This window comes from Cygnus olor, chromosome 2, assembly GCF_009769625.2.
Source record: "Cygnus olor isolate bCygOlo1 chromosome 2, bCygOlo1.pri.v2, whole genome shotgun sequence".
NCBI lineage: Eukaryota > Metazoa > Chordata > Aves > Anseriformes > Anatidae > Cygnus > Cygnus olor.
Genome location: NC_049170.1, coordinates 149,024,192 through 149,047,742, shown reverse-complemented (window position 1 = coordinate 149,047,742; position 23,551 = coordinate 149,024,192).

The window sequence follows — 23,551 nt, the reverse complement described above, 5'->3', positions numbered from 1 at the left end:
GTAATAACGTGTACGAAATAAGTGATGCACAATGCAATTGCTCACCACCCGTTGACCGATGCCCAGCCTATCCCCGAGCAGCCGGCCCCCCCTCCACCCCGGCTAGCCACCCCTATATATTGTTCAGCATGACGTCAGATGGTATGGAATACCCCTTTGGCCAGTTTGGGTCAGCTGTCCTGGGTCTGTCCCCTCCCAGCTCCTGCTGCATCCCTAGCCTGCTCGCTAGCAGGACAGAGAGAGGCTGAAAAGTCCTTGGCTTGGTGTAAGCACTGCTCTACAACAATTAAAACATCAGCATGTTATCAGCGCTCTTCTCATTCTAATCCAAAACATAGCACCCTGCCAGCTACTAGGAGGAAAATTAACTCTGTCCTAACTGAAACCAGGACAGCAGGGAAGAATCAGCTCTACCTGAGCCATGATGGGTGTGAAATCATATCCATTTCCAAGGGATTTTTTATATGAGCATACTTTCTTGTTATTTCTATCTCTTATTCTTAAATTAAGCTGATTGAATTCATAGTTGAACAACAACAACAAACAACAACAACAAAAAAGTGAGAATAAATAAGAAGCCCAGAAAAAAAAAAAAAAAAAAGAGTTTTTAAGTTTTCTGTGCCACCAAGCCTGAAAGTCCTTGTCGAAATCTTTGTGTCAAGTGTCCCGGTGGACTGACATATCCTAACAAGTCACATGGACCTTGTTTAGTAGGAGTAGCTCAAAACTGACACACTGCTAGCTCTCTCATTTCACAGAGCTCATTAACTGACATAGCTGTCTTAGTACTGAACCATGTTCACTCTACCTACAGGCATGAGCAGAACAAGAAATTTTAGATTTCAAGATATTCTTGTCCAAATGTCATCTAGTTTGTTGATTTAATGGATTCCTTTGTTATCCAGAGAAAGTGGACTTCTCTAGACCTTACTTGCTGACCACAACTGGAAGGAAAGATGGGCCATGTTGTGTCTGGAAGTAGCTGAAATTTCTGCACTGGCTATTTTCAGAAACAGGTTCCTGAAAAGATGGACTTAGAGCCTCTCCAATCCCATTGAGGAGTCCTTGTGGAGACGTGTTGGCTTCAGTAGCAGCGGAATTGTGCCTCTTTTCCCCACAGAATTCTGAAGGAGGATTCAAACTGTAATGTAAAATATACCTAGGTATAGTCCTCCAGTGCACTAAACAATAGTGTAATTTATAAGGGAAAACTGTATGTTTTCCTCAAGCTGTTGTTATGTTTGACAGTGCCTTTGAAATATTCTTTGAACTTCATTAGATATGAAGCATTAAGCCATATCTGCTTCCAAAATATCTAGAAACAGCCAGTGCTGAGAGCAAAAAGAGACAGGACAAGATTTCTTTATGGTGTTCATTTACTTACATATGTGACGTCTTCTTTCAGGTCTGTTACCATTTTAAAATGAGCATGATGAGAATATGAAGAAAAGGAGGGCTGTTCTGTGCTGGTACCCCCAGTCCCTGTGCCTCTGTGGAGAGGGGAGAGCACCGAAACAAAGCAGTGTGTGGGACCATGTTGGTTGGTTCAGTGTTGGAGCAGGAGCACACAGAGATGGAAGAATCTCCATCCTTGAGATTTCCAAAACTCAGCTGCACAAGGCCCTGAGCCTCCCGATCTAATTCTGAAGCTAATCATTCTCTGAGCAGGAGGCTGGACTGAATGACCTCCAAAGGTCCCTTCCAACCTAAAAGTAGCCAGAGCAGAAGACTAGATGAAGCTGCTGAGATTTTGGAAATTCCAGGAAGAGCAGAAGAAACCTACCTGGTGGTCTGAGAAGAAACAGAGAGAGGAAAGGGAAAAACAAAAACAAAAACAAACAACCACCACCAACAACAAAATGACCCTACAGCTACAAACCCACAGTCTTCTTGCAAACTATTTAACTGCTACGGTATCTAAGTCCATAATACTAACTGAAAAAATCAGTCATCTTTTCTTCTCATATTTTGTCCTACTACTAGGGCTGGGTAGGTTTTTTTTTTTCTTTTTTTTTTTTTTCATATTACAGCTTCCTTTTCTTCTCCTGATTTTTGTCCCACCATTTTACATTAGATGTTTTAACTGAACTTCATACATTAATTAAGCACTTCAAGCTAATAAGAAGGATAAAAAGATTTTAAAGTGAAGTGAAAGGTTTGGTGGGGGCAAGTCCCCAGGGAAACACAAGTGGTGTCAGACTTGTCAGACTGTGACTCCCTGATGTGCCAGAAGCATTTGCAAGTCAGTGAGGAAGATTTATACTGGGGACTCTCCTCTTTTCTCATACTGATGTGAATGTAACTCAGTGTGAATCATGATATGCTTGATAGCCTACAATTTCGAGGAAGTGTGCATTGGTCACTGGGCTTGTTACAACAAGGCACTGCAATTAGGGACGAAAACCAGGTGTGAGCAGTTGCTGGTGTTCAGCAAGGTGCTGCTGAGAGAGAAATCGTCTTTATATGCTCAGAATTGGAATCTAAATAAGGCCTGAAAAAGTTCTGTGCTGGGATGATTTGGGAAAGTCGCAGCGACTCTGTGGCTTTTCTTGACATGTGTCAGTGCTGTTGAAACTATTTTCTCAGGCTGCCTTTGCAGCTTTGCAGGACATTCACAATGGCTGAAGTCACAGGTGAGAAAATGATGGTGTCTGAGAGTCCCTTGGCTACATTCTGTTTCTTCCCATATAATCTGTTTTATACATAAAATCATATTCAGCTGGGAAGCCCTTTGCATCTAATAATATGTCCCATGCAGTGTTCCCTGAGCACGAGACAACTCCACCAGTGGGATCTGATCCTTCTCCAGCAGTGAACATCAAATGGCAGCTCCAGTCCTTGTGCTAATTGCCAAGGGTTTGCAGCGTTGATCTGTGAAGCCAACAGCACAGTCTGAGTGAAGTGATGGTCTCTTCACTCTAGGAATGAGCCTTCGAAGTCAGGGTTGCAGTCCAGTGATGGATGGGTAGATGGAAGTCTCTGCTGCATCATTAGCTGTGTAATGACCCATGATTGATTAGTGAAGGAGAACAGCTTCCAAGGCTGGCAGGCTGCTCCCTTTCCTGGACATCACGTTTTCACACTGTTCTGAATGAAGGACCTCGAAAAAGCCACCGTCACATCTCCTTACCTCACCTTTTGGAGTAAGTGTGCAGGTACAAACCTACCTAGCCTTCAGGACTATCTGGCTTGTCTGATTATTGAATTCTCAACTCTGAATCTATAGTAATTACACTCAAGTCCACATTGCAATTTTGAGCCACCCTCTGACTGATATAATGCCCTAAATCCAATTAATTATGAGTCCTCTCCTAGAGACAGCATCAGCTTATTCTTGGCCAGTTTGACAAAAGCAGCTTAAAGAGATTGACACCGCCACAGTCCCTGGCAGACAGACCCAGAGGCAACGGTCTTGGAAGCTGATTTATGGCAGCTAAAGATATCTGAGAGCTGGTACCCAGTACCTGAAATACAGATATATGGAGATGCACTTCTCTGCTGTCTGAAGAAATTTTCATGGAAATGCTGTAACATGGCCGATGGTCCTTCAGTCTTTGGATCCCAAATTTTACATCTGTGATGCACTGTCTCTTGTTAGTTGCAGTAACACATCTTTTATTTTGCCTTATCTCACACTTATTTGCTTACAGTATTCCAGAAACAGCAATCGGGGTCTGACTGAATTTCCATCATTTTATATTGTCATGAGGAGAGCTAGAAAGACAGTGAGACAACATAATATGTTGCCTGCTCATTTAAACATAATGGAGTCTGCATATGCAAAATGGCATTTTAAAGCTGCACTCAAGCCTACAGAAGCAGCTTTTTCTTATGAGCCAAATGAGAGATTGCTTTATAACTGAGAAGTTGGGCAAAAGCAAAAACTCAGATTTGACTTCTGACTGCAGAAAGGAAAGAAACAGGATTTATACCTCAGCTTTCCCCAGCTGAAGTGGTGCCGTCACAGGATTATTGCTCCATTTAGTGAGTAATGGGACACAAACAACTCCTTTCACTGTTTAGAGAAGACAACGAGAAATGACAGTCCAGACTGAAGCATTAACTCTAGGAAAGAGAAAAGTGCCTTTAACTTGTCTTCTCCCCCTGTCGCATGCCCTGCAGTGGCTTAGGGTCTGCACCACTCTAATGTACCACTCTGGCATTTCTGTAATATGATTCACGCATCATGCTAAGAATTGGGGTGTTGAGCTCAGGACTAGGGATTTGGTGATGGGGTAGGCATCTTGACGCATGGTGCTGGGATGCTGCAAGTTGATGGTCCCCTTCATGGACCTCACTCACTCATCTTTAAGACACTTCCATGCTGGGTCACTCCCAGCATCTGCTTGATGCAATATCCTATGTTTTCCTTAAAAATCCTCTGTTTCTAACCATTTGCTATGCAGCTATATCCTTTTAATATCCACTTTAAATTTCCTTCTAGAAAACATACTATCCATTTTACATCCAGAAAGTTCCTGTCTTTCAGCTAGCAGAAAACAGCTCCTGTTGCACATTTCCTCTCTTCTAGCCCCTGGAATATTTTGTGCTGCATTGACAAAAACAAAGAAACTGCAGTACTCTGTAGAAAACATGGCAAAGGACTAATCTTATTAAAAAAAAGAATACATTAAAATGGAAGTATATTGTTCAAAAAGATTCACTATGTCAAGGTATAACCCCACAGTGGAATACCAGTATGGTTCTCCTGTCTCTATAGCTGATTTACCTTGGATTGTGATATTACAAAAATAAAAATAACCAAGTGGAATTTTAAATGTATTCAGCAATCTTCTATCCAGCAATTTTTGAGCTAGAATTGCTCTTAACTAAGTCCTTCATTTCTTCTCATTCGCTGCTCTTTGGATAGCTGAATCACTGCCTTTCATTGCACCAGAAGAGGGATCATAAAATAGTGGATAGGAATAATCAGTCTGCTGCCTATTCTGTCGCAGCTAATCCTCTATTGACAGAAGTGGGAGGCTGAGTTTGCTTCAGGAACTTTGGGGCATACTGTTACATGGTACATTTTGTGTCTTATCTACAATCTTATTTACTTGATTATTGCGGTCTGATCTGAGGTCAGTATAAGACACAGAATTTAGATGACATGCAGGTAAGTCACACGTCTGCCCTTCGCTTAGTTTTCAATGTGTCCATGTCTCTGAATCCTTGCAGGACCTTTTCTCTCGCCATCTCTTCTGCTTGGATTCAGCATATAGTAGTCCCTAAGTCTGCTCTGGGTGTAACGTAGCATTGTGTTCAGCTCTGGGCCACCAGCACAAGAAGGACATTCAGCTGTTAGAGTGGGTCCAGAGGAGGGCCATGAAGATGATCAGTGGGCTGGCGCCCACTATGAAGACAGGCTGAGAGACTTGGGGTTGTTCGGCCTGTAGAAGAGAAGGCTCCGGGGAGGCCTTACAGTGGCCTTCCAGTACCTAAAAGGGCCTACAGGAAAGCTCTTTGTCAGAATATGTAGCAATAAGACAAGGAATAAAGGCTTTAAAGGAAAAAAGGGTAGATTTAGATTCGATATAAGGAAGAAATTATTGACTCTGAGGGCGGTGAGGCCCTGGCACAGGCTGCCCAGAGAAGCTGTGGGTGCCCCATCCCTGGAGGTGTTCAGGGCCAGGCTGGATGGGGCTTTGGGCAGCCTGGGCTGGTGGGAGGTGTCCCTGCCCATGGCAGGGGGGTTGGAACCAGACGGGCTTTAAGGTCCCTTCCAACCCAAACCTTTCTATATATTATTCTTTATAATGGTGTAGTGGAGTTAAAAAGATTTAGAAGTGCCCTGATTCAATGTGTTATGCACATCTGTCTTATGCTTTTATACTCCCGAGCACCATTCAGTGGACAGGTTTTAAGAAGAGCTTTATAAATCCACTGAGATTAATGACGGGGAAATTTTTCTTTGACCCTTTACTTCTTTCTCCAAGGCTGACTGCAGTATATGCCTGAGAAACACAGAAAAAAGTGACTGGATCTGCCTGACTCCCTCACCCTTACCCAAGCGGTACAGCTTGGCTGATCACACCAGGCTAATTACTAAGGTGACTTTTGTGATTAGCCTACAAAGTTCTTGAGGTTTCCCTGCTGCTCTGTTCAGCATGGATGAGGTCTTGGCTGGAGCACTTGAGTCTGTTCAGAGGCAGTGAAGCAGAAACATGCAAAAAGTCTTCAAATACATGGCAGGTTCTTTTGAGAGAGAAGGGAATAGTCCTCATTTCCGTACCATGAAGAACAAGATAAGAAGCAATCAAAGAAATTTTGAAGAAGGTACAGACTGAAGAGCTGGAAAGACTTTCAACAGTTCAACACCTGTGGAATGACCACCTACCTGCTCTAAAGGCAAGATCCCTTCCACCCCTTATAAGCATGGCTCCTCTCACTTGTAATTTTGCTCAGCTGTAACTGTTTGAGCTGAAATTTCTCAGCCTGGAGAATCTCCCTGGATCTGAGGTACAGCAAAACTTCCAGCCCAAGCAGTGACAAAGTTTCAGCTTCCACCACTTCTCTTTTCTCCATTGCTGACTTGGACTGGAAGGATTGAGTTTGGGAAAACTTTGCTGTTCCTGATCCTCTGACCCAAACTGGAGAAGCTACTTAAAAAAAAATAAAAATAAAAATAAAAATAAAAATAAAACAAACAAACAAAAACCCACCTCTGTACAAACCCAATGGAGACACTTGCATTTTGTGTGTGTCAAACTCTGCACTCGGAATGAACCTTAGCCCCTAATGGCTCTTAAAATAGGTGATGATTGATCAACCATTGGAAATGTTCCTTTTATTGTTACTGTTTGGTGGATGTGAAAGTCTCACAAGATGCCACTAATGGTTTGCATGCAGCTCCCCACCACCACCACCCTCCACCCCTTCCCCCAAATAAGTGAAAATTGATGAAAGTGTTATTCCCTCTCCAAGAACTGGTACGGGATCAATCTCAGCCCCTTATCTCCGCTAACTTTAAAAACTCTCCTTGAATTTGGAGACTGATGAAGCACAAGCCTTTGATATCTACGTCAGTGTCACTAGATCAGCTGCTTCTGTTGCCATAGTGCAATACAAAGCTCCTGCACCTCCCTCTGTACCTTGCTGATACTACCAGGGGATAGGGCCATTCAGACACTAATAGGATTTCTGAACAGGATCTGCTCCGTGCTGTTGTTCATGGAACCAGCATCCAGCTTCTGGGCTGGTTTCATGATGAAATGGGCTTCATTTCAGTCAGAAACCTATTTGCAGCACAATTTAATTCCTCAGCTAGTTAGCTTTAATAATAGTAATTAGCAGATTGGAAGAGCATACTTGATTTCTGAAGTCTCTGCTGTGATTTTCCTGATGATTACTTGAAGAACAGCAATGCCCTGAACTCCAGGCAGGAGTTTCGGAGTAGCAATGATGTCATGATTTGAAGAAAAATTAGCAGACATCTTATATTTTCCAAAAAAAATATTGATGAGTAAAGGTTGTGATGATAGAAAGATAGCAGTATTTTCACTTGGTCAGATGTGGAGATGAGACAATGCCACCTTTCTTCATGGTTATCTCAGGCAACATCATGCCTCAGCTTCTGGAGAGGCACTTCTGTTGGCACCAGGGAAAGCCACCTCATGAACCACCTTTGAAGCTCTGCAGGAGGCATGCCAGCACTTCAGATTCTCCAAACTCATCCTGGGTGACAGGTTCCAGCAGTGCTGCCTATGCACATCGCTAATTCACTTTATTACTGTTGAAGAGGCTTCCCAGCTTCCCTGGGATTTTAACAGCAGGGATGGCAACGGGACAGATTTGTTTAAACCAAGCCAAGGGGCAGGAAGCTGTACTTCAAGTAGGGGAAATGATTGCAGAAGAGAAAGGCAGAATAAAAGAACCCAACCACAGACCCTACCTGCCTAGAAATGTTCCTCCCTGGTAGTTTCTCCTCCAGCACCTTGGCCAGCCTTGTTCCCACGTCTCCCAAGGCAGCTGGGGCTAAACTCTTGTTCCTTTTATCAGCGATGGACCTTCTTTCCCAGCTGTATTTGAATTCCACTTGCTGGTCCTTCCCTGTAAATAAGATGGGAAATACAGTGAATCAGACTGTTATTATACAGGGCCATCTGCTCTAACATCTTCCACTGTGTGTCTTTTGGAGGTAGGCTTGGATATATAACATACAAATCTAACAGGAGCTCCCTTGTCCACCCAGGGGGCCCTGTGGTCCTAGTGCCTTTTTTGCATGGGCCAAAAAATTCCTTCAGCTTTACTAAATCACGCCTTGTAAGGTTCATTTATTGCACATGGGTTGTACAACCCACAGTCCTACAGAGCTTTATCCCTCCGCAGAGACAAAGAGCTACATGACTAACGCAGAAGATGGAGCTGTCCAAGCTGTGCGCTCCCACACCTGCCCACACTCGTCTCACAGGGGGCTCGCTGGTGGTAGTTATTTATTGTCCAGTGGGGAAGCAGCCAAATGGGTTTTCATTACTTCGGTCACTCCCTGGGAACAGAACTTTTTCCTTGATGTAAATACCAATGTAGGACTTCATAGTCACAATTTCTGAGTGCCTCAAACTTTTTAAAGTTTCTGTACCTCCCTGATGCACTGTCAGATTTTACAGGATGGAAACAGAAGTACTCAGCACAAGTGTTAGGAAGGCCACCAGCATCCTGAGCTGTGCTGGGAGAGGCTCTGCCAGCTGTTGGAGGGAGCTGATCCTTCCCCTCTGCTGTCAGACCCACCTGAGTGCTATACCCAGTGCGAGGTCCCAGTGCAAGAAAGACATGGGCAGACTGGAGCAGGTCCAGTAAAGGGCCACAAAGACAAGTAAGGGACTGGAGCGACTCTCTGGAGTTGGGAGTGTCCCACCTGGAGAAGACAGGGTTCGAGAGGATCTTATCCAAGTCTATAAGCACCTGGTGGGGAGGGAATAAAGAAAATGGAGCCAGTCTGTTTTCAGTTGGCACTTAGTAACAGGACAAGAGGCAAAGGGCACAATTCGAAATACAGGAACTGTTTCTTCATTTTATAAGATTTCTCATTTTGCAAGATCTTTTTCCATTGCAAAAGGGAACATCTTCATTATTTTGTCTTAATAGAGCACGTGAATCAGGTCTCCTGCACTAATTACCTGACACTTGTGTGAAGGAGGATGCTGTGGGAGTTTGGAAAAGCCCATGGGGGTCAAAGTCAAAGAACAACTCTCAGATAGGGTTGTAGATCCAGCCATGCTGAGCATCTGTTCAGGAGATGAACATACTGCGTTTTTTCCACGATACAAAAGAAATCTTAACATTTTTCAGAAATATTGTAGTCTTTGGAGAGGTTCGCAGCTGCGGTACTTTGGCTGCAAAAATTTGTTATTTAAAAGTGCTCATTTGCAGACACATCAGGGGGAAGTACAAGGAACTTTTAGCTCTAATTGTATATTTTGAAAATAGTAAAGTGATTCCCAAGACCAGCACAATATAGTGGGCTGCTTCAGACCTCCTATTGCTTCACTGGACTTTGGGTGGACCCAGCACAGAAGGGGCCTCATGATTGCTGCTGATGGATCAGATGTGGGATTTCTGAGCTGGGAAAGACTACAGGGCTTGGTGGCCCTGCAGAAATCTCTGACATGAATGAGGGAGGAAAATCAAGCTGCATCACTTTGCAGGCTGATCAGTGCAGGGCAAAAAAGCTTAAGAGGTCCTGAGGATGATATTCAGAGAGCAAATCAAGAGCATTTAAGCAGCAGGGTAGTCTCAAAGCCACAGAGCTCACTTGTCTGTAACAGGGGCAATCCAGTACACGCCCATTTTCAGGCACGTCATCTAGGGATGACCAGACACACACTGACTTTTGGTTGATTACCACATTTGCACTAAAAATAAGGATGCTCAATTTGGAACCCCACACGCCCATTTTCAGGCACATCATCTAGGGATGACCAGACACACACTGACTTTTGGTTGATTACCACATTTGCACTAAAAATAAGGATGCTCAATTTGGAACCCCACTGCCCTGCACTGCCAGGTCCCAGCCCCTGCAAAAAGGAGAGGGCTGGCTTTTACACAGCCCCTACTCCTCTCCATACTAAGTGAGGTCTAGCAGCTCCTCCGTAGTGGGGACCTGAGAAACAAACTTGCAACTTGGAAGGGTCAGAAGAGTTACCGGAAAACTTTCAGAAAAATTCAGCTTTTACATATCATTTAAAAGTGCATCAGATTTCACAACTCGTTTTCTTTCTGACAGCACGTTTGCTGAGCTTCCACCTCCAGCACGTTTCCCTGGTACAGATGAAAATGGTTGCAATTCAAATGAAAGCATCAGGGCTGCTAAAGACAGTAAATTTGTTTATGCAGGTTGCGATTTACTCTTTCTCAAGAGGCAACCTTCTGCCAGCCAGCAACAGAAGGGACTGGGTACCCCCTGCCACAGCTACTACAGCTCTCTCAGAGCTGCCTTTGTGCTCAGCTGCAAGTCCTATCTGAGTGCCCAATTTCACAGCATTCAACCTCTCTTCAGGATGCTGAAAGGCTTCACAAATGTTTTCCTTCAAGAAGGCGGCTGTGAAGAGGAAGTTAAACCCTATTTAGCAGCATGGTTCTTGCAACTTGGAAAAAAAAAAAAAAAAAGGAAAGGAAAGGAAAGGAAAGGAAAGGAAAGGAAAGGAAAGGAAAGGAAAGGAAAGGAAAGGAAAGGAAAGGAAAGGAAAGGAAAGGAAAGGAAAGGAAAGGAAAGGAAAGGAAAAGGAAAGGAAAGGAAAGGAAAGGAAAGGAAAGGAAAAATAAACATTTGTGGGCTATCAGAGGCTTTATCCTTGCTGGTGTTTAGGAGACAAGCTTGCTCTGAATGGGACTCAGTGCATCTTCACTGCCCCAAGGAGTCAGATGTGTCTGTTCATGCTTCCCCTCTCCTCCTGCTGTCAGGAGTGGGGCTCAGTGGCTCTCACAGCTCCCCTTAGTCCTCTTCGCCATCTCAGGCTACTTTAAATGCTGTAAAAATAGGTTTATCTCAGGCTTACTTTCATTAGAGACCTAAATGGGAGGCAGCATGCCCCCGAATGAGCCCATTGCCATGCAAACAGTCAGGAGAGGCCTTCATTGATGGGAAGCAGCGTGCCGTGATGGCAGTTTGCAAGAGTTCGGATTCATTCTCTCAGCAAGCTTCCAACCTGTCTATGTTTAATAGAGAAGGCAGCAGCAGCAATGTCATATTGAATGAAGACCTGTTCTAAAACCCGATTTCCACCCCGTCTAACACTGATTACAGTGAGTACGCAGAATAAATGGGGAAGCTGAGAGGGGAGGTGAAGAGAGCAGCTTCAGAGCCGTTGGGAAGCTCTGCCCCCTGGCTCAGGTGGAGGTTCCAGATGCTGAACTCTGCTCATACCAGTGTCCATGAGGCTCTCTGACAGCCATCATTTGGTTTTATTTTTTTACACTGTGAGAAAGGAAAGTGTCAGCGTTAGCACAAAGGAGAGCTATAGCCCTTCAGCTGTACTAGGGGTGGCTGAGTGTCCTCCAGGCTTCCTGAGTCTCCCTCAACCAGTAAACGCTTTATTTTCCCCTGTTGTAGGCTCTAAGAGTAAACTGCACTGACCTTCCCCTGCTTTTCCTTGCTCTCAGTGCAACTTCCAGCTGAACTGCAGTCGTGGTTGTCTTCATGCAAGTGCTCACAAAACACGGGACATCGAACTCCCTCCACATGTGGCATTTCCTCCCGTGCCTAGGAGCAACCCATTCCTATGCAGGAGTTACAGAACACTTGTCCTTGGAAAATCTATGTCCCACCATCACATTTCTCTTTTTCCTGAAAAATTAGTTTACAAAAAGTGGATTTCCGTACATCAAGTATACTCTGTGAAATTACCAGCCACCCAGACATCCCACCTCTATCTCCTATGCCCACTTTAGGCAGCAGCTCACTGGGAAGAGCCTTTCCCACCTGAATAAATCGTCAGCCCTTAAACAATCTTGCAGGTACAAGTGTGACCATGCAGAACTGATGTATTACTAAATTTGGTTCCACCAAGGGCAGAGCAGCCGTGCAGTGGCACTGGGCACAAGACAAGGTCCTGTCTGCATCCCCTTCAGCTCCTCAAGGCGGATGTAAGCCTTCTCTGAAGGAACATGATGAGTTACAGGAGGCGTTGTTTGAACGTACGTGCTTGATATTCAAGCAGGAGGAAGGTGTGCTGCATTCTCCCTCCCATTCCTGCTAAGGTACGCTATGGAAAGGCTTTTTAAAATCTTCCTCCTAAAACACAAATTCTTCCTATTTTTTTCATTCAGAAAGTGAATTAAGGAACGTTACAAGGCTTCTGCCAAATATGAGCCCGGGAATTAAAATTCATAAAGTTACTGCATACCAAAACACAGTGGCTCTGTAGCATTGCTTTTATGGAACGTCATTTCCCTTCACCCTGATAAACTCTCCACGTCCCCCTTTTTCTACGCTATATTGCCTTCTCTCTCCTCAGGAGATAACCTCGGCACCTTTCTCTCCATCCTATTAATATCTTTCCACTTGATAGGTACCAGCCTCCCTTCCTTCAGAGATGGTCTGATGCACAGACATCAAACCGACAGCTTTTCTCTCCCATTATCTGCCTTTGAAAGTTCCTGCTTCTATCGCAGAGCTGAAGAAGCTCGTGTGTCCATAAACTTGCTTTATTTTTACCTTTCGTGACAATTGTCCTAAAAAACAAGATGATGCCTTTACTTATACACCTTGTCTTGAATTAGTAATTTTAATAGTATTTATTTTTTAAAGAAATGTTTGCATAGGCATTTTAGGATACCAGAACGACTGAGCTCACTGCAGCATTTTTTTCTACGGTGTACGGAGTGATGCATTTGCATTACCAACATCCTCATTAGGCTGGGTGCATTTAGAGGCCCCTGCAGCCTGGTAAGTACACTGGCATAACAGCTCTGATTCTAAAGGGCTTACCCAAAAAAATATAACTGCAGATAATTATGAATTACTTGTTTTACAAACAGGAAATGAAGAAAAAGGAACAGATGGTAATAGTATGGGTAGATGAGTCAAATTTTGCTATTTAATGAAGCAGTCACTTCATGCTTTCCCCTTTGGGTCATAGCAAGCCATATATAAACTTTCAGAGAAGTGATAAGAGACTTCTGGCATTGTTGCTCCACTGCAGTCAACAACAGGAGGTGAAAGCACAGCATATATTATGGTTAAAATTTGTCGTTCCCATAAAAATATAATGAAAAAGGTAGATGCGGTTGAAAGTGTCAAATGGTGTGCTAGAAACTTCACCACACTATTCATTTGGTCATATTCTCCAATATCGCTCTTTTTCAAACTGAAATGTTACTCATTCTTTGGCCATTGCTGAGATATGATTTAATTAGAATTTCCACAGGCTCCTTTCAAGCTTTTGCAATAAAAGGATTGAAATCAGCAAGGTAGGAAGCCAATAGGTTTCCCGACTGGCCCAGCGTTACTCTGCTGAACACTCCAATTGTTAACCCAGCACTGTCTCATAACCGTGATGTTCTTGTTCTGGGTAACTTGTTCCTGATACCTGTTCTTGTAATTTGTTCTGGGTCTCTGCTGCAAAGCAATCTGAACTCAGGAAACCCTTTTTTTTTTTTTTTTTTTTTCTTCCCAGTGTTGAGTTGTTCTTTGCTAGGAGGGGCCAATTCTGCATCCCCTGATGGCTAAAAAATCTTCTTGGCCTCACCAGCCCCATCTCAACAAATTACTTAAGGCTTTATTTGAAGCAATAGGCTTTATTATTTATTTGAAGCAATAGGCATCATTCCAAGCAATAGGTTTGGAGCATCATCTGCAGAGCCTTTGGTGTGGACGGGCTCATCAGATCCTCACATCAGGGCACAGGGGGTGGCCCTGCCTCAGTGTCCCCCAGGGCGATGCCCCCACGTGCCACCCACTGCTTTGGAGCTGTGCTCGGTGATCCCGGAGGAGGGGAATTGGTCTCTGGGGCTGCGATCTAGCAGTTTAGAGTTGAGAGTTGAGAGCGGCTAATATTTGTGGAAAGTGTTGTGTTGTTTGTTTTTTTTTTCTTTTCTTTTTTTTTTCCCAGTCCTCATCTTGAGCCCTAAGCAACAAAACAGAAACCTTGGAGCTACTAGCACCTTTCTTATAATGGAACATTCAATCACAGTGGCTCATTTTCACAGTGTGTGAAGTGTCCTTCAACATACACAACTACCAGAAGCTCATATTTTTTTTATAAGGGGCAACAGGGGGATTTTTTCCAAAGCCTCCAGCAGCAAAGTTACTTACTCTCAACCTGCAGTTTGAAGTCGGTCAATCTCAGGCCTGGCACACATGAGAAACAAAACTCCCAGCGCATTGAGTGAGAGCAGAATTGCTTCCCCATGTAGCGCTCTGCTACATCACGGGCTGAGCACGGGCAGAGCATCGTCTCCAATTAATATTTAAGCTCTGCCAGGGATGACGACCACACAAACTGTATCGCCTGCTCGGTAATTAGTGCAGCGTGGATGCTCTGGCATACCAATGCTTCAAGAGCTCTGCTCCAACAGCAGGTCTCACTGGGAGAGCACTGCAAGGTGCAAGCAGGATGCGTGCCAGCTGCTGGCAGCCCAGCAGGTGCCTGGCAGCTACGCACACGGTATTGGGAGCCACGCTCAGTGTGCCTCCATCCAGAAGGTATGGATGGGGCAGCAAGGAAAACCACCCTGTGAGGACTCCTAAGACACTGCAATGAAAGACATGTTGATAGATTATGAAAGAGATCACAGTCGTGCATATTGATAAGTCAAGAGCCTGGTTAAAGCTCCAAGTTTATGAAATTATGAGCAATGCAATCAAAGAGCTCTCATGTATAAAGCACTCGCAGACTGCCACCGGTTAAAATAGCATTTTTTACTGACAAATTTGCCTCGCCTCCTCAAAAGCGCTGACAAAATGATACTGCCTGTTTTTATGATTTATTTAACTCAGTTCCAAGGGAAACGTGGCTTCTCTTGGGTTTGACTCAACCATCACCTGTGAGAAACTTGCACAAAAGAGCTGCTAAAAGTGCCAAAATGTCATTACACCCATAGAGCTGAGGTGAGGCCAGATTGCTTGGGGGGGGGGGGGGGGGGGGGGGGGCTTGTGCCACCAGACACTGGTGTTGATCAGTGCTGAGGGGTCTCAGCAGCATTGGGTCCCGTCCTCCACCACACATCCCACAGGACACCTCGGTCGAGCTGCTACATCCACTCCTGCCATGCCCAAGATGCTCCGAAACTCAGAGGCAGCAGGACCTCTGTGTGATCTGGAAGTGGATCCTACTGCAAGCTCCTGCTGTGGGTTGGGATGTGCAGGAACTGGGTTCACATTCTGGTTCTCATCTGTGCTTCCAAACTATCTCATAAAATGCACTTTTATGTAGCTCCTTTTCATTTATTTCCAAGCAGGCTGCATGTTTCCCAGTCCCAGTGACTGCAAAGATGTGATCCACCTGCATTTATCCTCTAATTTATAGCCAATAATTGAGCCAAAGTCAATAATACAGGCTCACTAAGGAGCATGCTGCTGGCACTTTACACCACACAAAGCAACGATGAGCCAGGTGTGCGTCTGCTTTTCGTTGCTGGTGTAAGATAAGCATGCTGCATCAGTATTTAAAATGAAGTAACATGCAAGGCTGCTTTCTTCCAAAGAGGAGGAAATTCTCTGTGTGCTTTTGCAGCATAGGGAAATGGTTGCACAGGGGAAGAGAGACGGGGTTTTTAACAGATCGCTTGGCAGTAGTGAATGTTTAATTTTAGCAGCAAGTGGAAGCTGATTTAGAAACCTTGTTGTCCTGTGGTAAGGGACTCACGGGAAGCTCTTGTGCACTCACAGAGGGGAAGGCAGAGAGCAGGGAGTGACCCAAAAGCAATCAGTGGGTGAGATTCATATTGCACGATCGATTCATCCTTCAGCTCTGCTTTTAGGGGTAATTCTCAAAGCAAGGCATAATCAGCAGGGCTTGTTAAATACTAAGGCTTTTCCGAGACCAGACTCAATCAGCACACCAGTATTTCTCACCCCACATGTTGGTCCCCCATTATGCATGGGAATAAATTCAGAATCAAAAGTATCTCTTTGTGCAAAGCTGCTGCAATGCAAGTGATGGCAGCATCAGGGCTTTTTGTGCAGCAAGATCGTTTTCCTGCACTGAATAAATTAGCATAGTTGAATGCTAACCAAGTGGAACAATCTTTAAAGCAGATCTCAGACCTTTTTTATTCTCCATAACCTAAAAAAGGTTTTGTCCCTGGCAGAAGCAATTGAGTGTCTGGGGTCTGGCGTATGCCTGAAGTCCCAGCAAATTCAGTCTGCAGCCGGTGATTACAGGTGCAGGTGGTTTATAGGTGCCACCTACCCCTTTAGCTTAATAGGAAGAGACCCTTGGATAACCAAACACTTACTGGGAAATTATTTGCTTGGTGTAGTAAAGTTTCAGTGCCCAAATCAGAGGTAATTTGGGGGAAAGCCATGTACTTGGAAATAAAGAAGTTTGGGGACATGCCTGAGGACCTGGGCTCTGCAGTCACTGGAATTTTAGGGGCTGTAATGGGATTTGGACCACAAACATAGTTAGTCCCAAACTTCATGGGACATAACCCTTTTAGTTGTCTGCACAATCTTTGTTCTTACAAACCCCAAAGGTCATGATCAAAACCTGTGGAGTAGGGGTTCAGTCTTTCTACCTTTCCTCTCTCCATCACAGGCATTGCAGAAATGAAAATACAGTGCCGACAAAGCATCCCACTTTTCAGGGTGGGATTTTTTCAGGCATGTCCAAAGCTCAAGCAAGAGGAGGGACCAACAAATTCCTATTTCTTGAGTTGGCCTCACCCTGCAAAGGTCGCTCCAGGTGGGCAGTGAGCACCACCTATGAGAGGTGCTGCAGTTACGCTCCACAGCTCCAAAACAGCCTTCAAAGCTGCTCTTGTGCAGGAGCTGTGTGCAGCCAGCTGCAGTGAGGGTGTCAGCTCCGGAGAGCCATCAGATAACGGCAGCGCTGCTCTCTTGGGTGGACCTATGGACACACCACGAGCCAGGAGCATAGTGATGGTGTCAACAAGCTTCAAGCTTTTGAAAAGTGCTTTGCGTAGTGTTTTGGGGAGGTTTTATTGCAATGGCTAATTAAAAGTTCATCATGTGCACCAAACGCAGCCAGCATTTCTTTGCTTTCTTACAGTAATATTGACAGGCAAACGCTTTGTCAGTATATTAGAGCTGCGTGCTTGTTTCTGGAGTAGATTAACTATTGCTTATCTGTCAGGAAAAAGAAACATCACTAACAAATATGTAAACAGCCAAAAAAATCCCTGTCTCTCACAATGTGCCAACAATCTTTAGAGTTCCTCTTGCATCGGGCACTTCAGCTGAAATCTGAAATCACTTTTTCCTGAAATCTGGCACCTAAGTGCAAAGCTGCAGCAGCCAGGAGCAGCGTGCTGTGGGCACAGCGAACCTCCATGGGCTTCCTTGGGCCGGAGAACCACTGCTGTGTGAGTGCTTTGGCAAGGGAGGAAGGTTGGAGAGGCAGGGCCTCCTGTGGAGGCAGCTGAACTGGCCGAAGCCACTTCAGCCACGGGTAGCAAAAGCAGGTGAAGAAATCCTGCCTGAGGTGTGATACCCCAGGGGGCCGAGCGCCCAGGTTCAGGGAACGAGGGCACACAGAGAGCCTGCAGGATGAGGATTTAACACAAATTGCAGTGAATGGTGAGGCCGCACCTTGAGTTCTGTGTTCAGCTTTGGGCCCCTCAGTACCAGAAGGACATGGAGGCCCTGGAGCGTTCCCAGAGCAGGGCTACGAAGCTGGTGAAGGGCCTGGAGCACAAGTCCTGTGAGGAGCGGCTGAGGGAACTGGGGGTGTTTGGTCTGGAGAAGAGGAGGCTCAGGGAGACCTCATTGCTCTCTACAACTGCCTGAAAGGAAGCTGTGGGGAGCTGGGGGTCGGCCTCTTCCCACAGATAACTAGTGATAGGACCAGAGGGAATGGCCTCAAGTTGTGCCAGGGGAGGTTCAGGTAGGAAATGAGGAGACATTTCTTCTCAGAAAGAGCAGTCAGGCACTGGGACGGGTTGCCCAGGGAGGTGGTGGAGTCACCGTCCCTGGGGGTGTTCAAGGAGAGGTTGGACGTGGTGCTTAGGGACATGGTTTAGTGGGTGACATTGGTGGTAGGGGGGTGGTTGGGCCTGATGATCTTGGAGGTTTTTTCCAACCTCAATGATTCTGTGATTCTAAATGGTAAAGAACTGGGGCAAAAAGGAAACAACTGGTGGAAGGTGGTGGCAGTGTAACTGTGTCGTTCAACCATCCCACACAGTAATGTAGATATCTGAAGTGTTCTTCGTCTTTAGTTTTCATATTTTCCTTATTATTGTGGTTCCCAATCCCCAATATCGCTCAGTTTTGCCTATACATGGATGTGAAATTTCTGTATGTGCCTTTCCCAAAAGCCATTTAGGGAAGGTGTCCTAACACTGCAGATAGCCCTGCAAATCTGCCATGCTTGCAGTGCCCAGTTATGAAGGCAAAATGCAGGCTGGGGGCAAACATGGAAACAGGTGGTAGTGGCGTCTTTCTGTGCCAACAGGTCAAGCACAGCCCTTTCAAGGAGCTGCAATATGGAAAAGGTCTGTGCCGCGATGAGCAGGTGACTCCGAAAGAGCAGGTGCTGGAATTAGCTCGTTAATTGGCTGTCAGTGCCATCACAGAGAGCTCAGCCAGGGCTGGCTGAACAGCGGGAGGAAGGGGAATAGTCTGAGAGCTTTCCAGCTTGCTCTTAATGAAGGTGGCCGCTGTTGCTGCTGCAGAGTCTTGGGGCCACAGCAGAGGGGCACTCAGGAAGTACATGCACAGTCCCACTAATTACTGTAGCGCTGATAGGCCTCCGTAACTGCTTGCAGAAGTCCTTGAAAAAGACACAGCCTGGAAGACTATTATAGATCGTGTTTTCTCTAGCAGAAAGATGTGAAAAGTTGTTGCTTGCTTGCTTTCGAGGTGGGGACTTAATTAGAAAGTGGAAGGGAGAGGTGGTTGTCATATACCAACTTTCTGGGAGTCTGGAACCAGATCTTGGGTTGAGCTTTTCCCCAGTCAAAAATAACTGATAGAAAATGTATAAATTTGTCTGGAAGGAGACAGCACCCCGCACTTTGGAGCTGAAGGCAAAATAGGCTGCTCAGCCAAGGTCATAAATATCCCTTTTGGAGCTCAGAGCTAGCGCACAGCACAATGAGCAGCTTCTCCTGCCAACTGAGAGTTGTTTCTGTGACTAACATGTGGAGGAAACAAATTTTTATACCATCTCATCAAGGGATTTGTTTCTTCCAAATGTAAAAGTCATTTTAATGTAGTCATTAGTCACTACAGAGATGTGCCTGGTGCAGTGCACTGGTGGAAACAGAGTATTCTGCAGAATGCAGAGCAGGAGAAACCCTCTGCAAGCTCCTTCTGATCCCGTTGGCTTCATGACCCCAAATGAACCACCCTTCCAACAGCCTCTTGCTGGCACACCACAGAAACAGCCACAACTGCAATATTGCAAAGATATTTCTGGGCTTTATGGAAAAAAAATGTGGCTACAAACCATGGGATTGAGATTGGATTTAAAATGTTCCTTGCAGGATGGATCCAGCTGTCTCTTATCTAAACGGAAGGAAGAGTGGTGATAGTTAAACTTGAAAGGCTTGTAGGGTACCTTTTGGTGTGGGATGAGATTTGAAGGTCTGGGTAACACCGTTTTCCATATGTCCTTAATGTACTGGGAGGTGGTGACCATCTTTAGTGAAAAATGAGTGGAAGTGGAAGACATTTTGCACTTGCTGCAAGGTGTCAGGGCTGTCCTGAGCCAATGCAATACAGGGAGTGTAAAATGGTGTGAGACCTCCAGGGAGCAGGTGTAATGCTAGGGCGATGCCCACGTGTTGAGCCTGCAGATAAACTGGCCTCTGGAGCTATGGCCACATGAGCACCAATCATAGTGCCTTTAAACCTCTTTTGACTAGGAAAGAAATTTCTTTACAGGAGAAAATTCTGTTCAATTTGTTCAGAATTTCAACTTTCAGGGCAGTTCAGGCAAAAAAAAAAAATCCAAAAAGTAAAGAAAAAAACCTGCCCCCCAAATTCAGGAGGTCTTGAGTTCTCAGGCTATTTCTTATTGGACTTAAAAACCGTGAAACATCAGCCCTGCCAAGAGGAACAAGAGTTTTTGAATTTGTCTCAGAAGAATGATAACTGCAGGATAAAGATGTATATGGTCTGTTTGGGAGCTTAGTTTTTACCCCTTGCTTTACTTTGTAGGATAAATTGTTCTGCCAAACCACGAATTCAATATTTATTACATTAATAAAGCCTAGCTATGAATGGCCACTCTCAGCATGGTAATCCTACCAAAATTAATCAAGTTAGCTATTCATATTTTTGCCAGTTACATTGTGATCTGGTCTTTTTAAAATGATTGCAAGCAGAAAATAAAAAGACCAGGCTTTCAGAAAAAACTCTTCCTTATAGACTGAAATATGTAGGAAAATTGGTGGAGGCATTTTCAGAAGTTATCTTTTTACCTTTCTCATAATTTCGTCAATAGTTAGGTGTCTCTAACATGGGAATTTTACAGATTTAATCAGTTCTTGATTCTTTTCATGGCTTGCATGAAAACCTGACTCTGCCCTCTCAAAAGGCAGAGAGGGAGCCCACGGCAGAGCCAGGAACTGGTGGCAGATCTGTTTGTGCTGCTTTTATGCACAGAGAATTCAAACTCCAGTGACTGGCCTGAGACATGGCTATATCATATACTGCCGAACCGACTGTTTTGCCACATTTCTAGCTTTTTGGAGCACTTTGGAGGTGCCAGGTGCTACCCTCAGCCATGGCTGTGCAACCACAGCCGCTGAGTGGTGCACTGGAGAGTTCAACATGAGCAACTGCAGCACCAGCAGCAAATTAATGCTAGGTGCTAATAGGCTAATAGGTTGGGGCAGCCAGCAAATGCATGCATTTCTGTAGCTGCAGGGAGACTTTTGAGATGCCTGGTGTTGATGTGGGGGAAGAGATGAGTAGACACCTTGCTCAGAGCTCAATGGGTCCCAGCACAGGACCTGGAGACGCCTCTCCAGCAGCTGGGTTGTCAGAGGAGTCCCCCCAGATTCCGTTTATTTGGGAAGGCAGGCAGATGTGCTGCCCCATTCACAAGCAGAAGCAAATCAGCCCTTGGCCAAGGTCACACAGAGATGGCACAGGGACATACGTGCTGCCAAGGGGCCAGCAGGACAAAGAAAGGAAAAAAGATCTCCAGAGCAGAGCACCTGAGAGAACGCTAAGCTGCAGGGGTGAGTTTAGCCCGTGTGGACAATGTACGTCCCAGCCTGTACATCAGTGCTAGCTGCTCTTCTTCCCTCTTACAGTTAGAAATCGGGCAAGATTGTGGCAAACCCCACCATGGTGGTACTGCTGGTAACCCTCTGTTTTTGGTGGCTAAGCTCAAAACTTCTACTGCTTCTTAAGTGTTTCAGGCGCTCGTTTGCCTGTAGCATCACCGTGCCACCGTCTGTTCCCAAACTGAGGCAATAGGAATGACAGAGGTGTAAATGAATAGGTATTTCCCTTGAGGCCTCACAATTCAGCGAGCAGTTGAGGTTTCTTGTCCAGCATTGCGCCCTCTTATGCGAGGCCCTGATGGCAAAGATCTGATAGCGATTTTCTATCACTTTCCTCCTGCTCTGCTAAAGTGAGTGGTTCCACGTCTCTGCTCTGCAATGGCAACAATGCATCTTCCTTCTGACTCAGGTGATAATGATGTTTTATAAAGATTTCATTTTAGTGTGTGCCTGTGTACGCCTGGAGCTGAGCTGCTTTTTTTTTTTTTTCCTTTCTTTTTCTTTTCCCCACAGAGAACCATTCATCTTTTAGTGGTTTGCATTATATCCTGATTAGGTTCTGCTTTGTTTTTCCTCCTTAAAATTAGACTTTCCATTTCCTTTCCTTGGATGCTTTCAGCTGTATTCCAGCACAAGTGATCCATCCAGAGGTCTGTCTTCCTCTCTTGCTCTGTTTCTGTCGCTGTGCTGTTGGACACCCGATGGTACCGTTTATAAACCTGTACAGTTTCTTTTGATGCAAAGGTTTGATTACTTATAGACTGGAGCCTAGAGCCAAAGGAGTTGAACCAGTAGCCAGCTTGCTCCCCAAATACTTAATCGTGGGACTCTGCTCCTACTCCGCTTCTCAAATGCCAGCAGGAAGTGAGTTTGTGTCTAAAAATCAGACTCAAGTACCTGAAATTGGGCGCTCAAAAATGATTACACGCAAACTTGAATCTGTCTTCAACAGTACAGGCACAGGTCTCTCCATCTTTCAGATTTGCCTGCCAGAAAGGCAACATCTGCTCCTACCTGAGAAAATTTCTGGAGGCAAAAAGCAGTGTTTATTGCTGCAAGCCAAATGTCTCCAAGCAAGATGTACATTTTTAGACCAGCAATGCTAGGCTATTATTTCCAAATAATTTTAGGATTCGGTCTAAGAGCACGATCTTATATTCACAGATCTTGTACTTGCCAACAGTAGCACTCAGCTATTTAATGAGCTATTTCTGGTCAGAAACCGGTTGATAAAGCTCCAAGTCATACCAGCTGGCCTCAAAATTAAGCCAGCATAACTGCAGACCAACACTGAAGTAACTGCTTGGGACAAGGATCTCTTCTTTCCGTATGAAACAGATAGGAGCCCTTGACAATAATGGCAATCCTCAGTACGAACCTCACAGCCTGTTAACCACAAAGCCATGTCACCGTAAAGTCATTTAAGATGCAAAACTGTTAACATCTGGCTTCTGTACGAGCAGTCCAGTGATGAGCATTGCTGGATTTTGTTTCTTTAATACTTACTGACAGCCCTGCTTCTCCAGCTACTTCGCAGCCATCTGGAAGATCATGAAAAGGTAGTTGATTTTGCTTTGTCCCCTGGGACAACATTTTCTAGCTCAGCCTACATGTGCTGAGTGTAATGATAGGCCTGAGCAGCTTAAGAGTTGTGGAGGAGTTGGCTTGCTTGCATTTTGGGTGAGTGATGCTGCTTTTAGCCCAGACTGCAGGGCTCTGCAGGGGTATGGGGATGTTGGCGTTCAGCAGTACGAGGGGTCAGGAATGGCCACGCTGCACGGGTCTGAAGACCCAAGGGGCTGCATGGGTGAAGCAGGTGGCTGCTAGCCAGGGGATGCGAGGGATGAGGGGCAGAGGGTATGTGCACAGTCACTGCTCGTCCAGAATCACACTAGGACTTGGAGGGAGATGTCACTTCAGCCATCTTATAACAGCGCTGCCAGTGTGCTTGCTGCTGGGGTCCAGAACCGAGGCTTGGTCCTGGAGCCACGCAGCAGGACCCTCTGCCAAGGACAGGGCATTCCAGCCACAGCCCAGCACTTCACCCAGTCCATGGCAGTCAGGGCAAACAAGCAGAGTAAGGACAGCTGGACCCAGCAGCTGCCGTGCAGGATCAGGCCTCCTTTTACACTAGAAAAAGATCAGCAGCACTGCCTTATGACTGTCACGATATATTCCAGTTGTTGTG